The following is a 15,888-nucleotide window of genomic DNA, read 5'->3' as shown; positions in this document are numbered from 1 at the left end:
AATTTTGTTCTTACAGGATGCAGATAATAGTTTATTTCTAACTCTCTTTTGTTTTACTATATATTATAATGCAGCTAGGCATTTAACTAACCAATACTGGGGCTGTCCCAATCAAGTTCGTTACAATTTTGAACCTTCTTTACCGTATTCATTTAGGTTCTTATGAATTCTATTTGTAACAATAATTCTGATAAAATTAAATGTATGTATTTTAGTTCCATTTTCTGAGCCTCTCTTTCTTAATATCATATTTCCTTCTCTCTCCTCTTTATGTTCACTCTCTCTCTCTCTCATTTTCCACACGTCTCTCTACCTCTCCTTCCTGTTCCATCTTTTTCTCCTCTCCTTTTTTACATGTCTCTCTACTTTGCCACCACATCTCCTTACTTGACCCTCTCACTTTCCACATTCTTCTCTATCCCACCTTTATCTCCTCCCTTTTCAACTCCCACTTTCTACATTTGTTTCCATCTTTATCTTCTCACTTTCTACGCTTCCCTCTACCTTTCATTCTCTCTCAGTTATCTCCTCTCTTCCCCTCTCACCTTCTACACATATCTCTCCCTCTCCTTCTTCAGTTATCTCCTCTCTTTGCACTTTCACTTTCTTCACTTGTCTCTACCTCTCCTCTCTCAGTTATCTCCTCTCTTTCCCCTCTCACCTTCTACACTTGTCTCTCACTCTCCTCCTCTCTCAGTTATCTCCTCTCTTTTCCCTCTCACCTTCTACACTTGTCTCTCCCTCTCTTCTTCTCTCAGTTATCTTTTCCCTCTCACCTTCTACACTTGTTTCTCACTCTCTTCTTCTCTCAGTTATCTCCTCTCTCTTCCCTCTCACCTTCTACACTTGTCTCTCCCTGTCTTCTTCTCTCAGTTATCTCCTCTCTCTTCCCTCTCACCTTCTACACTTGTCTCTCCCTGTCTTCTTCTCTCAGTTATCTCCTCTCTTTCCCCTCTCACCTTCTACACTTGTCTCTCACTCTCCTCCTCTCTCAATTATCTCCTCTCTTTTCCCTCTCACCTTCTACATTTGTGTCTACCTGTCCTTCTCTCTCACTTATCTACTCTCTATCCTCTCCCACCTTCTACAATTGTCTCCACCTCTTCTTCTTTTCGTTATCTCCTCTCAATTTCCATCTACCTCTCCTTCTTTATATCCTATTTCCACTCTCAGTGGAAAAGCAGACACGTCGTCTCCAATATTACATAGCACATTTTTATGCATAAAAACATGAATCTCCAAGGACAAAGAAAATGATATGGTCCCATATAAGCATACATTTAAACAGCTCGTAGTAAAAAATACATCAAAAGCATCGGTTTTCTCTTGTCATAAGCGGAAATTGCTTCTTGATTTATTCTCCAAGCGGAGATTTACAGGGGGCTGAATGCATTTCAAAAACCCTTCAACTTCGAAATAGCTTCTCGGTGAAGTTTCGGCAAAGTTAAATTTCCTTAGTTGCCCGTATCGAAAGCGGAGACTTGAGAAAAAAAATCTCTCAAAAGTCGGTTCCCTTTTAGGGAAAAGGTACGAGCCTCTCCCCCCCTCTTTCCCCGAGCGATGGATTTAGTTTGTGTGAAAATGCCCCACTACTCCCGTGCGACTAAAGACCCAAGTTCTACAACTGTAATAAGGAGGTAATAGAGCGAGAAGGGACAACTTTTACGAATGCATTATGCGGTAATTAGAATGCCTGGATCTTTTTTTGTGGCTACCGTCACAGGCAAAGAACATAGGGAATGAAAATTTGTAGAAAGGGAAACGAATGCATGACGTCACCATAGTGTGGAACTTAAGAAATGCAAGTGTTGCCAGCTGTGGATTCAAAATAATCACTAGAACATAGAGAATTGGAATTTGTAGAAAAGAAAAGAATGCAAGTGTCATTTTAGTGTAGAACTTAAGAAATGCAAGTGTTGCCAGCTGTGGATTCAAAATAATCACTAGAACATAGAGAATTAGGATTTGTAGAAAAGAAAAGAATGCAAGTGTCAGTTTAGTGTGGAACTTACGAAATGCAAGTGTTGCCAGCTGTGGATTCAAAATAATCACTAGAACATAGAGAATTAAAATTTGTAGCAAAGAAAAGAATGCAAGTGTCATATTAGTGTGGAACTTAAGAAATGCAAGTGTTGCCAGCTGTGGATTCAAAATAATCACTAGAATACAGAGAATTTAAAATTTGTAGAAAAGAAAAGAATGCAAGTGCCAGGTTAGTAACTTAAGAAATGCAAGTGTTGCCAGGCGTGGGTTCGAAATAATCACTAGAACATAGGAAATGAAAACTTTGTAGAAAGGGAAATGCATGACGTCAGGTTAGTGTGGAACTTTAGAAATGCCAAGCGTAGATTCAATATAATCATTAAAACACAGAGAATTAAAATTTGTAGGAAAGAAAAGAATGTATGATGTCAGGTTAGTGTGGAATTTAAAAACTGCAAAAGTTACCAGGCGTTGATTCAAAATAATTACTAAATGGGGAATTATGTTGGAAGGAAAGAATGTGTGACGTCAGGTTAGTGTGGAATTTAAGAAATATTGTTTAGCATCATCTTTGGTGCCTTGTTTCACCATTCGATGCCAAAACACACGAAGTATGGAGGGCTTTAACACTCGATTTGGTATTGTGTTACAGCAAGAGTCAGTTAAAAACAGTCACGTCATGAGCTCAATGCGGCGATCTTTCAAACCCAGGTACATGGTGCCATGAGTTCTAGCCAGTCCTAACACATATGCTGCAATACATCAAACGTCACATGACAATTTGTTGGCGTCTCACTTACAAAGAAAAATATTTCTCCTTGTATGAAGAATTTTGGGACACCCTATATTTTCGTTTGCTTTCAATTTCCCTCTCCCTGTACATTTTGTCCTTTCTCTCTCTCTCTCTCTCTTTACTTCCTAACAATATAATCTTTGCTTCAGAGTCGAACAATGTCCTAAAAACGAACAATAAATTTCTCATTTTCGATCCAATTGTGTTTTTCTTTTTTCTTCATCGCTGAGAGTTTCAGATTTCCCAGCAACAATAACATTTCCACTTTGATGCCAATGTTCAAAACTTTGTTATTCACTCAAATCTGAGGCTTTATGATAATTCGACTGTGAAATTCAAAGCCGTGTTTCAACTCAGAGGTAAATTGGATTCTGCTGTTCCGTGTCTAACTTTGCTCTCATATTTATTGCTGGAGAACTAGAAAAGCCTAGTTTTAATACAACATACTGCAGTGAGATTATAAAAATAATAATGTGTAACACAAAAAGTTACATTCTGGATTATTTTCCTCAATTTTCAGAAGCCAAAATATGTATTATTTTTCGTACTTTATTTGGAGTTTCTCGTAATCATATATTTGTTTAAATAGTATATTAAATAAATATTTATATAAATAGTATAATATTTGTTTAAATAGTAACATCTATCTCTCTCTCTCCTTCTCGGTATTTCTTATTCCTTTCTCTTTCTTCAGGCCGAAGAAGAAGAATAGGAAAGAGGGAGGATATGTGTGTGTGTGTGTGTGTGTGTGTGTGTGTGTGTGTGAGAGAGAGAGAGAGAGAGAGAGAGAGAGAGAGAGAGAGAGAGAGAGAGAGGAAGAGAGAAAGAAAGAAAGCTTTCTCTTTCTTCGTCTTTCTCTCTCTGTTTTCCGAGGGAGGAAAAGAGGGGGAGGAGGGGGAGAGAGAGAGTTTCTCTCTCTCTCTCTTTATATATATATATAATATTGGAGTTTAAAAAGATGAGGGGCTACAAGATTTTTTTCCTTCGCTCCGAAAGGTGCAATGAAGGTTTCTCTACCCCCCCTTTTAAACTCTGGTCCTCCCCGATGGCGCAGCGTAACGTCGTCGCCTTGTAATCAAGAGATCCCGGGTTCGCTACTCGGTGGAGGCACATTGCACAGTGGTTCGGATCCCACTTTAAACTATAGGTCCAGTAGGATAAGCCTATCTGTGCGTAAAGTCAACTTAAAAATTCATTCAATCATTCCCAAAGTGCAACGCTAATTACTCTCAAGCTTAAAAATCTACCCACTTTTATTCCCCGACTTTAAACTTCGCTGTTTTTTGATCCTGAAGATTTTCAGTAACTTATCTGACAGAGTGGCAACACTGTTCCCGGTAAGAAGAGAAGCGTCGTGGGCGACGACCATTTAAAAGCACTGGTTCCTCCATAGAAATGCTAATTGCAGCGAGCAGACGAGCAATTAGCCCCAACTTCTGCACTTTGCTTAAAAACAGAAATTACCCCCTTTCCTGCACCCCGCCCGTCGCTCCCTCCACAAATTGGCCATCATTTCTTCGTTGATTCAGCGCTTCTAAGCGCCCTATCAGACACAAAGGCGCTCTGAAACATGAAGGTGGATGAAAAAAATAGTTCTGAATATTAAGGACAATGGCAATTACTTTCTGCAACGATTTGGGCATTCGTGCTGTAAAAAAGAGCGAGAAAGGATGTTTCTCGAGCTAAATAAACATTGATGGCGCTGACGGCCATTCATCTATTGTGTGCTGGATGAACCCCGCGTATTTCACATGTACACATTGAAATAGAGATTGGGGGCGTGGTTTGTGTATGAATGCTTCCTATTGGCTAGCAGACTGCCTCAATGATATACAGTACGGACGCGATAAGAAGCGGCGTGCAATCAGAACGCAGAACGGCAGAACGTGACCAAATTCTCTCTCCTCGTTGGCTGCCATGTGGCTGGGGGGTTTCTACGTTGCCACGTTCGCACAAACACACGGACAGGCTAGTCAGCTGTTGGCAAGCTCGGCCATTCTGGCAAGCATGAAATATTTTATGTTCCTGCTCTACACAGCAACCAAAAACCTTCACTGAAAGAACCTTTGTTGTGTTTTATTATGGTACATTGCAAGCATCAGCTATCGGCATCTTTTTACTTATCGTATCACAATTACCAACAAAAGAAAATGCGTCTTCTGGTATGAACAACACTCTGGCAAATCGTTCTCCTTTAATTTCATGCCGCCTCTTTTTGCCTTCTTTGTCACGCCGCGATTGTTGAAGCTTCAGAACGTACAAATGAAATGCATTTCTTGAAAATTAGGGCAAATTACGTACAACTTCGTTTCGTTAACACGTTTTTAAATTATATTTTGAGAAACCTACAAAAATTCACCTCCAAAACAGAATTTTACAGAACTGAGTTACTGTATTACGGAGAAGAATTTATCAAGAACAAATCAATTGTGTGTGAATTGATTGATTGAGTTGGTGTTTTAAAGTCCACTTTATGCACACTACGGCTAATCTGGAATGGACCTACAGTAGGAAGTGGGATCCGAACCACTATGTGCCTCGGCCCTCGACAGGGTATCAAACCCAGGACTACTTGATTACAAGGCGACAACACTTACCCTACCACTGTGCCATCGGGGAGGCACATGTGGGTGTGTGAAGTGAGATAATTTGGGAGCTATATGAGCACACAGGCTCTGGCAATACAGAGTTCAATAAATTACAACGAAACGCTTGGCAATTGCTCGATTTCCTTAACATTAATGATACATTTGGTACATGTGTTATTAATGCTTTGAGCTACCTGTATGTAAAAACATAAAAAATGAATGAAAGAACAGAAGTAGTAGTTAAAGAATCAGTTGTTTTTGCTTACCGGCTACCATTGCAGTGGCGCTATCCCAAGATCATCTTCATTGTTGGTTGGTAAAGGAACATCTTCATCTGAGCTACTACTGTCACTGTTGTCTTCCCGCCCAAGTGAAGTTACAAAATCCTCCATTTGCTGCTCTTCAACTCCCTCCTTTTCTCATGCTTCGGAAATAATCTTCCTTGTGTGTTCTATAGCCGAACGCCACCTATCTGCTGTCACATCCCCGATAGCCTGTTCTGTCAATTGCAAAATTTTAGACGGTGTAAAAGGTGGCGAAGTGTTCCTCTGTGCTACCAGCCCTTTGACCTGTGCCCAAATAAGTTCGATTGCATTGTACATGCAATGATAAGGCGGGAGACGGACCACCGTATGTCCCGCTTCTTCTGCAAGCTTGTCTATTCGATATATGGGGAACTGGGGTTTGTGTAACATAAGGAGCTGCAGTAGTTCAGCCTTCCTCATGTTTCTGTGGGCTCGCGAAAATCCTGAAGTAGGTCAATCCGGCAACAGCGCGTCGCTACCAGAGTGGGTGGTCCCACGCCGCTTCCTAGCGCGTCCCGACTGTAGGATAGGACACTGGCATTTATTTCATAGACTTGTGCGAACACTTTCTGTAAACCACAGAGTATAAGCAGAACCATCTAGTGAGAAAAATACAACGCAATCGGATAGTAATCAATACTCGAAAAGCAAATAGACTTTCTTATTGGAAATAAAAGAGACAATAATTTTTAAAATATTGGATGAAAATTCTTATACAATTATTTAATATATTGGGTCATTTTCCGCTTTTCGTCAGATGCAAGCAAGGAGCATTTTTAATTCTTACTTTAAAAACCTTGAGTTGCGACAAAACCTTAATTTCGACTATATAAGCGCGCTGCTATTTGTTTTGTAAAAAGTTGTTACAAACCAGATATTACAGACTGGAAACAATAACAAAAGATGAAAAGAGAGGAGTTTCAAAAAAGAAAAGTAGATGGCAGCACAAGCTGAAGGAATATAAATAAATCGCTGGAGGATAAGTATGGAATTAGTGAAAGTGAACTACAATAGAAAGATGTAGAAAAGATCAAAGCAATGTATAAAAAGTAGATAATAGATGGGAAAGGAAAATATAAGTGGTTTACATCATTCAACAAGTTCAAGCTTGTAGTCAATGGTTAGGCACGCCATAGAAGTACTCAATAAAGAAAAATTGACCAGCCAACCAGAAACTTCTCCACTACAAGCCACGCCCCCAATCTCTATTTCAATGTGCATATGTGAAATACGCAATCCGGATGAACGAACAATTGAGCATCCTAGCGTGACAAGTTTTTTTTTTAACATCAGGAACAATGTTGTTCAAGTTGTCCAACACTACACATTACATTCGTGTTTGGGAAATGAAACTACGTTCACTCGAGCGTGAAGGAAAATTTACCATAAATGGTTAACAAACAAGGTTGTTTATAATATAATGCAAATGAACAACAAAAATAAGCCGCCCCCGTGGCGGAATGGTTAGCACATCGCGCTACGACGCCAGGGTTCCCGGGTTCGAATCCCGGAGTGTCCATTCATCAATTTCATCATATCATCACCCATCTCCAACTTCGCAAATTAGCCAAAAGTGGCAGAAAAGCGAAGTAAAATAAAGCAAATCAATCAATCAATCAAAGGACAAAAATATAAAGTTCGTCCTCATAGGATAACTGCGTTGTTAGTGCAGATAGAAAAAAATCCCACTGAAATAGCTTCCATGAGAAATTTTCCGTCATGTATAATAGCAGGAACAATGGAATAATAATAACACGCTCACGGGGGAGGGGGAGAACAAGCGATAAACGTGCAGAAAAGAAATAGAGAAAGGGTGGATAAAAACGGTGGAGACATGGTGAAAGTAAGAAAAATGAAGAGCAAGATGAAAGAAAAATGCAACTGAAAGAAAAAGATAGAGAAATAGAGGAAAAGAGAAAATGAAAGAAAGAAGGAGAAAGCGAAAAAGAGAGTGATGCGAAGAGAGAAAATTGTAAGAACGAGAATGGAGAAATACGATGTTAGAGAGCTTGGATTGGTTTGCCATTTAGCGTCGCTTTTCTGCAACTTTTGGCTAATCGCAACGATGAGGATGATATGATGGAATTGATGAAGGAACACTTACAAATAATACCGGGCTGGGGGGGGGTTTGAATTGAAAGAGAGATAGAGAGATAAATAAAAAGAAAGGAGGAGAACAGAGGAAAGAGAGAGAAAGGTAGGAGAGGGCGAAAGGGCAAAATGACAGAAGGAAGTTTATACAAAAATAGGAAAGAAAGGAAAAAAGAAGAGTGAAAATCGATGTAAGAAAGAGAGAATTGAAAGAAGGAGAGAGAAACAGAGGAAAGAGAACCAGAAAGAAAAGAAGAGAAAGAATAAATCAAAGGAAAACAGAAAAAGGTAGAGTGAAAAAGATTGGGAGAATTTCAGTAACAGTGAACATTGAAACAGCACACAATTGCTACACCATTTTCATCGTGATTTTCTAGTTAGCAGGGTAGAAAGTGTGTGTTCAAACAGTTACTTGCCGAAGAACAATTGCAGCCAATTCAATAGATATAATTTAGTCTCCTGTTTACCACGCTCGACACTGCTACGCTCCTACCTACTCGAATAATGCAAACCAGGCTAGAAACTAAGCCGGAATAGGCAAACAGAAGAGAAAAAGCGTACTGCGACGGTGAAGAATACTGTGCACGAACTGGAAACGCAACGAAAGAAAGAATAATGGATGCTCGTCACACGAAAGAGGAAAGCTGTGTGAGAGAACTCAATCCTTGTCATTAGTTCACACTTCTCTTATTTCCGAGGCTTTTCGTGAAAGGAGCTCTTGTTTGTTTGTGGGTGACGAATGGCGTAACCGCTTCGGGATCAGCATGCGATGCGATGCGACGCGAGGCGCTGCGTCGACAGCGGAAGCGACGCAGACAAAACAAGCCAGCAGAAGGCTGCGATTCGAGAACAATGAAATCGTTTATGAACTCCAGGCATTCCTAACGAAGGCGGTCTCTTATTCATTCTTGGTTGCGAGGGTTCGTGGTTCCAGTGTTGCCAACTCTCGCTCGTTTGTCAAGATCTCGCGAGGACGAAATCTGAAAGTAAATCCAATAACCTACAGAGCGCATTCTGCTTTTCTGGAGGAGAAAAGGGGTGTAGGGACGAGCAGAACAGTGGCGTCACCAAGGAAATTTCGGAAGGCAGGAGGGCGCTCAAAAGTGGATGAAATGTGTCCTATTGACTCCGCGTCTGTAGTCACGCTTCCTGTCTTTACCTCTTTCCAATTCCGTCTTTCTTTTTTCTGTCAATTCCTCTATATCTTTTCCCTCTCTGAGCAGTGACGTCAGAATAAAAATAAAATAGGTCAGAGTGGCAAATTGGGGAAGAGGGTAAAGAACAAAAGTTAATAGAAAATATTGCATATCGTAATAATTGTTTTAACATTAATATCGTGTATTAGTCAAAATATTTTTCTAAAAACTGAAAAGGGGGTACGACTATCCCTCTCCCACATCTTAGAATCACCACTGCTCTCTCTGCGTCTTTCTTTACCAGTTCATTTTTTCTTCCCCTGTTTCTCTAGCTCTTCCTACTCTCCCTTCCCATCTCTTTCTTCCGCTCTTCACTTCTGTCCCCTTCTCTTGCTCACTTTATTCCTCTTTCTCCATTTCTTTCTGTCAACTCTCTCGTTACCTATATCTATTTCTGTCTCATTATCTCTTTTTCTTCCAGTTATCTCTCTCTCTCTCTCTCTCTCTCTCTCTCTCTCAATCTTCATTTCTGTTCCTCGGTCTCTCTTTCTTTCTCTTCTTTCTGTCTCGTTATCTCTCATTGTGTCTGTATCTTTCATCTTCTCTTCCTCTCCCTCCTTTCTTATTTCTGTGAGACTCTCATTCTGTGTCTCCATTTTCATGTCTCATTCTATCTCCTTCTATCTTTCTCTTTTTCCACCTGTTTCTCCATCTCTCTTTCCGTGTCATTCTTTCACTGTTCCTTCATCTCTTTTTTCCATGATCCCGGGTTCGAAATTAGCCAAAAGTATGAGAAATGCGAAGTAAAATAAATCAAATCAATCAATCTTTCATTATTTCAGTACGCCACTCTCTCCCTCACAATCCTAGACAATGAGGATGAGTGACGATTATATGAAATCAGTGAAGGTGCACTCACACCCAACCAAGAAGTCGTTGACGAGCAAGTCGTTTGTTTCTTTCAGTATCGTGACGTCATCCAACTGTGTGCTCGTGGATGGAAACAATGTCATTGCGTATCTTGATCAATGCGCGAAACCATTCGAAACGTGTGTGTTGATGTCACGTGGTGCATACTGATTGCCCTGATCTCACATATGAATGAGCTGGAAGACGTGTCTGTCTGTTTCAAGGGCAGGTGGTCATTCAAGGATGACGTAAGAGGTCTGTCTGCCCAATAAAAGATTTCCTGTGACGCATACATTAGCCTCAGGTGAACAACTTAAAGGAGATAGACACAATCTGTTCTTTTTCTTATACACTACCTTTCTTTCGGACACACTATCTCTTTTCCTCTCTACTATCCAGATAGACAAAGAGACGGACAGAGGAAGAGAGAGAGAAAGGCAAAGAGAAGAGAAACACAAGTCAGAAACATAAAAAAGACAAATAAAGAAGCGACACAGACAGACAGAGAGAAGGAGGAAGGAAACGAAATGCAGAGACGAAGAAAACCTACAGAAAGAGGGAAGAGAAATAAAGATTCGGCACAGAGACCAAGAAACAAGTAAGAAAGCGAGAGAAGGAAAGGAATAGACAGAAAACGGGAGCGAAAACACAAAACAAGAAATGATCAAGTAGAGAGGAAACTCAAATAAAGATACGAAAAGGCCATAAGCTAGAAAGAATATAAGACCAATACATTTCCTACGCACCACACAAACTAATGCTTTACTGCATACGGGTCCGATTCACCCATTTTCCACCAATTTGTGCGGGGCTCTCAGCTGGCAACTCGTGTATGGTGTCCCACTTATGCCAGCTCCCAGTGGAACAATCGTACTGCTGTATCCACTGCAGGCAGCACTTGAAGAGCGATGCATTTCTGCCTTCCACTTCATTACACCTCCATAAACAGTTTCACGGCTGTTTGCCATCAATTTATTCGCCGTTAGATGGCGTTGGTGTGTAAATTCTGCCAGGAGTTTCAAATTCAATGAGAATGCTTTGTTAGAACGGACCTCCCCGAGTTAACAATTAGTATTTTAGGATACCAATCAGCAGGACTGAAGAAATGTACTTTTCCTGTGATGGTTGTGTCCGTCGGTCCGTGTGAAATTATGATCTCGGGGACGAATTGAGTTCGTTACAAGATAATATGAGTGAATTTAAAAACTTTTGGTGTATCAAACCGAATTTCAAATTAGTACATGTAGATTTGGGTCAAAGCAAGAATCCACAAAACCCCCACAGTGCAGCATATCGCGACGCATGCAGTCAGGGAAGTGAAGTCCACACAAAAAATCATATCAACCTCTCTACACCCCCGAACTGCATTTTGCGAACTAACGAGGTTCTGGCGTCTGGGCTCATAGCCAGTATAAATCCTCTGTGCGGCCTGTGTTGTGTCCTGCCCATGTGTGTTTGTGATTGCCCTTTCATACTTTTTTTTTAGGTTATTACGTCGCTTTTCTGACACTTTTGGCTAATCGCGAAGATGAGGATGAGTCATGATAGAGGCCAGGATTCGAACCCGGGACCCTGGCGACGTAGCGTAAACGTAGGGAAGACAAAACACAAGGGTCACAGAGCTGAACTCAGCAACTTTGGCTAGAAACTGGAAACGCGGTGTGAGCCATAAAATAAAGAAGAAGAAGAAGTTCACAGAGGAATATCTTAGCTGTGAGTTCAGGTGCTAGAGCCTCGTCAACCCCAAGGTGTACTACGTGAAAAAGAAGTTGTCATTTGAGTGGCTTCAGAGAAGAAGGTCGCCCCTCAAGTAAAAGGGTAGAGGGTATCTAATGACAGTGACGTGCCGACGACTTTTGAAGGGGTACGTAGACCTTTCTTTAGTAGTAGTCAGTCATCATTTTGCCACCTTTAGCTGCCTTTGGCGTTCTTTTTTACGAATACTCCGCCAAAAGGGAGGGTTATAGCACCCAAATCCCCTTGGGCACGCCACTGTCTAATTAGATGTATATTTGATGAATGTTTGTTACAAAAATGTATTAATGTTTCAACAATTTATATTTTATAGAACCATATTTACCGTTCGTGGACAGGTTCTCAGTTCTGTAATTATCTTTGTACTTTACCACTTGTGCATCAGTTCGACATCGTGCCTCACCCTTCATCGTAGGGCCACTTTATACAGCCAGTTTCCCACCCTTTGTAATTAACATAGGGTTAGGAGGGGGAAGGGCAGGCGGGCGGTTTTAATTAACCGTGTGGCAAGAGAAGAAGCAGGAAGCAACTAGATAACAACTACGAAGTCCCATCTCCTGCCACAATGTCTCTAACCGAACCTCTCGCCTAAGTTTCGATTCCCAATTTCCCCTGTGGGTTCTCATGGACCTGTGGCCCTCTCTCCATGTTGAAGAAAGTCTCCGGCCAACTTTGCGAAGCACGGCGGGCTGGCTGAATTTACTGTTTCCTCTCTCTAGCTTAATTATGGTACAGGTTTCCTTGTGTGCGGGTGTGGTATGCAGTTCTAGTTCGTCTTTTTGCTGATATTCGCGTTGAGATAGGATTAATCAACTACACACCATAAGCGAATTAAGACGGACCCAGTGATGGGCCTTAATCGGATAAAATAAACCTTTAAAATATTACAAAAAAACTGAAAAGTTAGCAGTAAATAAAAATGGGTAGAACGACAATATTTTTCTGTTATTAATTTATAATAACAACAGCATGTATTATGACTATTACTATTACATTTTACATCTACCATCTGACCCCCCCCCTCATACAAACACTTCTGACGTAAGAGAAACATTCTACTTCATCAGATGAAAAGCAATTCTTGCCCTCCTCTGAGTTTTCTTTTTATTTGTTTGAAAATCATGAATACGGAATAAATGCATTTTATATCAGGATATCAACAGGGAAATGAAAAATAAATTCATAAGATGAACACACACACACACACACACTCCCCTTGATTGTACAGGGTGGTTCGAATGTTTTGTTACCACAACAGAACAATTTACAAAGCCACCGATTCAGGTCAGTATGACTTCCACCATAATTTGCCTGCATGTCCTGTGTGAGATTATTGTCTGTCTCGGTTGTGTCTGTTAAATCTTGTAGTGAAGTCATATTGCACTTCCCTGATTGTTTTACTGTGGCTTGTGGACGTTCAAGTGTTCATACACATGCTACTCACCATTCATCCACACTATAGCTACTTGAGTCAGCCATCAGAACAAATTTAGTTAGTTGCACTGTGATAACTAGGAAACGAAACTTTAGGTAAATAAATGTTTTTTTTCTGCGATAAGATAGATCCCCTTGTTTTTGCCAAAATTCTGATCATAGCCTCATATGTCAACACAGGAAATTTTATTTTACATAAAAACACATACTTTCTAGTTTTCCGTATGCAAATACATATTTTGCGAATTTTCATTTTAAATACATAAAATCGCTCATTGAATTCAGCTACCTCGAAATCCTCGAAGGAAAAATGTTTATTCTCCGCACCTGTTTCATATCGAGAGTGTTAGGTTTGTTTTGTCTTTGAACACGCTCGCTGGCAGACTTCTGGCGAAAATATTACCCCCACTGGATCTAACGCGCAAGTGCTAATGTCTAAATGTACAGAAATTTTTGGAAAAAAAAAACAAGGTTTTCAAACGTTGTGCCAAATTGCACGTGTTTTGGAAGGTGAAGTAGAGGAAGAGGAAGTTTTGGAAAACTTCAGTGTTAGTGACATTTCGTGCTTCAAATATGCAAGAATTGTTTCTTGTGACGTGGAGCGATCTTTCTCACAATATAAGATGCTTTTTAGAGATAATCGTCACAGATTTACAATGGAGAATTTGGAAAAAACTATGGTGATTCACTGCAACTCTTCCAAAAAATAGCTCGCTAGGAGGTAAGCATTTAGAAACTGATTTCAGGTGTTTAAAATGATTGTAACATTTTGTTTTTGTTACCAAATATTTTTTTTATTTTTGTCACATATTTTCCTGTTTTTATCACATATTTTCAACATTTATGACACATAAGAAATAAATATTTCTGAGTTTTTTAACACAAAGTTCCGTTACCTAGTGATAACCAGCAGGGGGTAAGAGGACATTCAGACCACCCTGTAGATTATAATTTTTAAATAATATACACTGTACAGTAGGATGCACAAATATTGCTCAGCAAATTGCCCATGGCTTTATTTACTTGTCGTAGTGGTTACGCCGTCGCCTTGTAAGCAAGGGATCCCAGGTTCGACACCCGGTGAAGGCACAGGACCCCACTTTGAACTGTAGATCCGGTCCCGTGGACTTTTGTTTCACTTCTTGAAGCTCTCACTGGGTAAAGCAGAGAGAATAAACATGGTGATGGACAATTTGACTGATGATATTCGTCCCGCTCTGCCTTCGCAACCTGTCCAGGACGGCAGATGCGAGATTTTTTCCCATTCGCTCTGCTACTTCCTCTTGAACAGATCCAAGGCACGCTTCGTTACCCAGAATTCCAACGCTCCAGCGAAAGCAATTGGAATGCTACGAAAGCGCTTGCGGAATTCAGTGATGGGAAGAACAGTGATTTTGAGATTGGGACGTTGTCAATCACTGTTATTTTAAACTGTGTTCTTCAAGGATTTCCTTCCAGGAATAGTTTTATGCGAGTGGGGCTGGTTCCGAGCCCGCACCCTTCGAGCCTTGTCGCGACTCGCGGTTTGGTTCGAACCTTAGAATATCAGAATGTATGATGAGCATATCTATCTGAACCAAAACATATTGATGTAACTTAGACAGATAATCACGATATGTTGTGTGGTTGAATGACGATTGTGATGATGGCCTTTCGTTTGGGGTTCACCAGCGAGAGAGAGAGAGAGAGAGGTGAAAAGAATAAAAGGGAGACAAACAAAAAAAAAAAAAAAAAAAAAGATGGAAATAGAAATAGGAGGGAAGGGTTAGGAAGAGAAAGGCTTAGAGAAACAGAGGAAAAGAGAAAGAGAGAAAGAAAAAGGTTGGCAGATGAAGAATGAGTGAGAGAGAAAAAAGGAGAATCAAAGTTGAAAGAGAGAGAGGTTGAGAACAGGCACGTATCTAGAAAAAAAATTGGATGTGGTCCGACCAAGTGTTGCAATAATAATAATATACTTACAATAAATACATTAATTTGAAATATCAATTAAATATGTAAATTAATTAATATTTTATTATTATTATTACATGAATAGGTAAAAAGACGGTAAAAGAGTAGATATAGTATGTGTAATAGCATGTATTCATCATCTAGCTTACGTGTAGTTAAGATCGCCAACATTTGTATAAAAACAACTATCCTGGCAAAGATATTAATGTCAAATAGATAAAGAATTGAATATTCATTGAATAACAAAAAAAATGAGTTAGGTCCAAATGACGAAAAGTAAAGTTATTGATTAATATTTTATGCATATTATCATAAGTGTCAGTGTGCATAAATCTTTGGAACTGTCCTTCAAAGCCGTGTGAGCCAAATTCCTTTCGTTCCAATAAGTTCGGCGGAAATAATCATCAATTATGTAACAAAATGCTAAACAATTATATTTTGATTATTTAATTTTAACACTTGGCAAGTCTTTCGATGGGGGTCGGCCCCCTTAAATACGTCCTTGGTAGGCAACTAAATTAGCTGCCGGAATATATTAATTTTCAATTCGCCAAGAAGTGGCAAGTGGTATAACCATTCTACACCTGCTGCCTTCTTGCATATATAAATCCGGAAGTCAACCAGTCCTGTTGTAACATTTGATCACTTCGTTTGTTTAATCAGGAGCACTGTACAGTGATGCTTTCCACATGAAACGGCCACCCCCCATTGTCTCGTAACAGCAAGCGATTCGCTTTCAAAGCAAAACAATATTAACAGCCGTGCACAATTTCATGCTTATCTGCTCGTTGCTACGGAACAAACAGTGCACACAAGGAACAATGGCTCCAGTCGAGAGATAAGCCACAGTTCAATCCCTGGTGTCAACTTCCACGGTACATAAAAGTAAGGATAAGCACTTCCAATGGCTTATTTGTGATTCATTTTTTGTCCTGTGCCAATTG

General features: G+C 40.0%; 1 protein-coding gene across 2 annotated transcripts in view; it reads right to left on the bottom strand.

Annotated features, from left to right (window-relative positions):
• The window catches only part of LOC145997453 (multiple PDZ domain protein-like), a 382,394-nt gene that overhangs the window by 107,729 nt on the left and 258,777 nt on the right, over positions 1-15,888 (bottom strand). The gene's annotated exons all lie outside the window — the stretch shown is intronic.

Source organism: Lepisma saccharinum, chromosome 13 (assembly GCF_977018435.1).
Source record: "Lepisma saccharinum chromosome 13, izLepSacc3.1, whole genome shotgun sequence".
NCBI classification, from domain to species: Eukaryota; Metazoa; Arthropoda; class Insecta; order Zygentoma; family Lepismatidae; genus Lepisma; species Lepisma saccharinum.
This window is presented reverse-complemented; position numbering and strand designations above follow the sequence as displayed.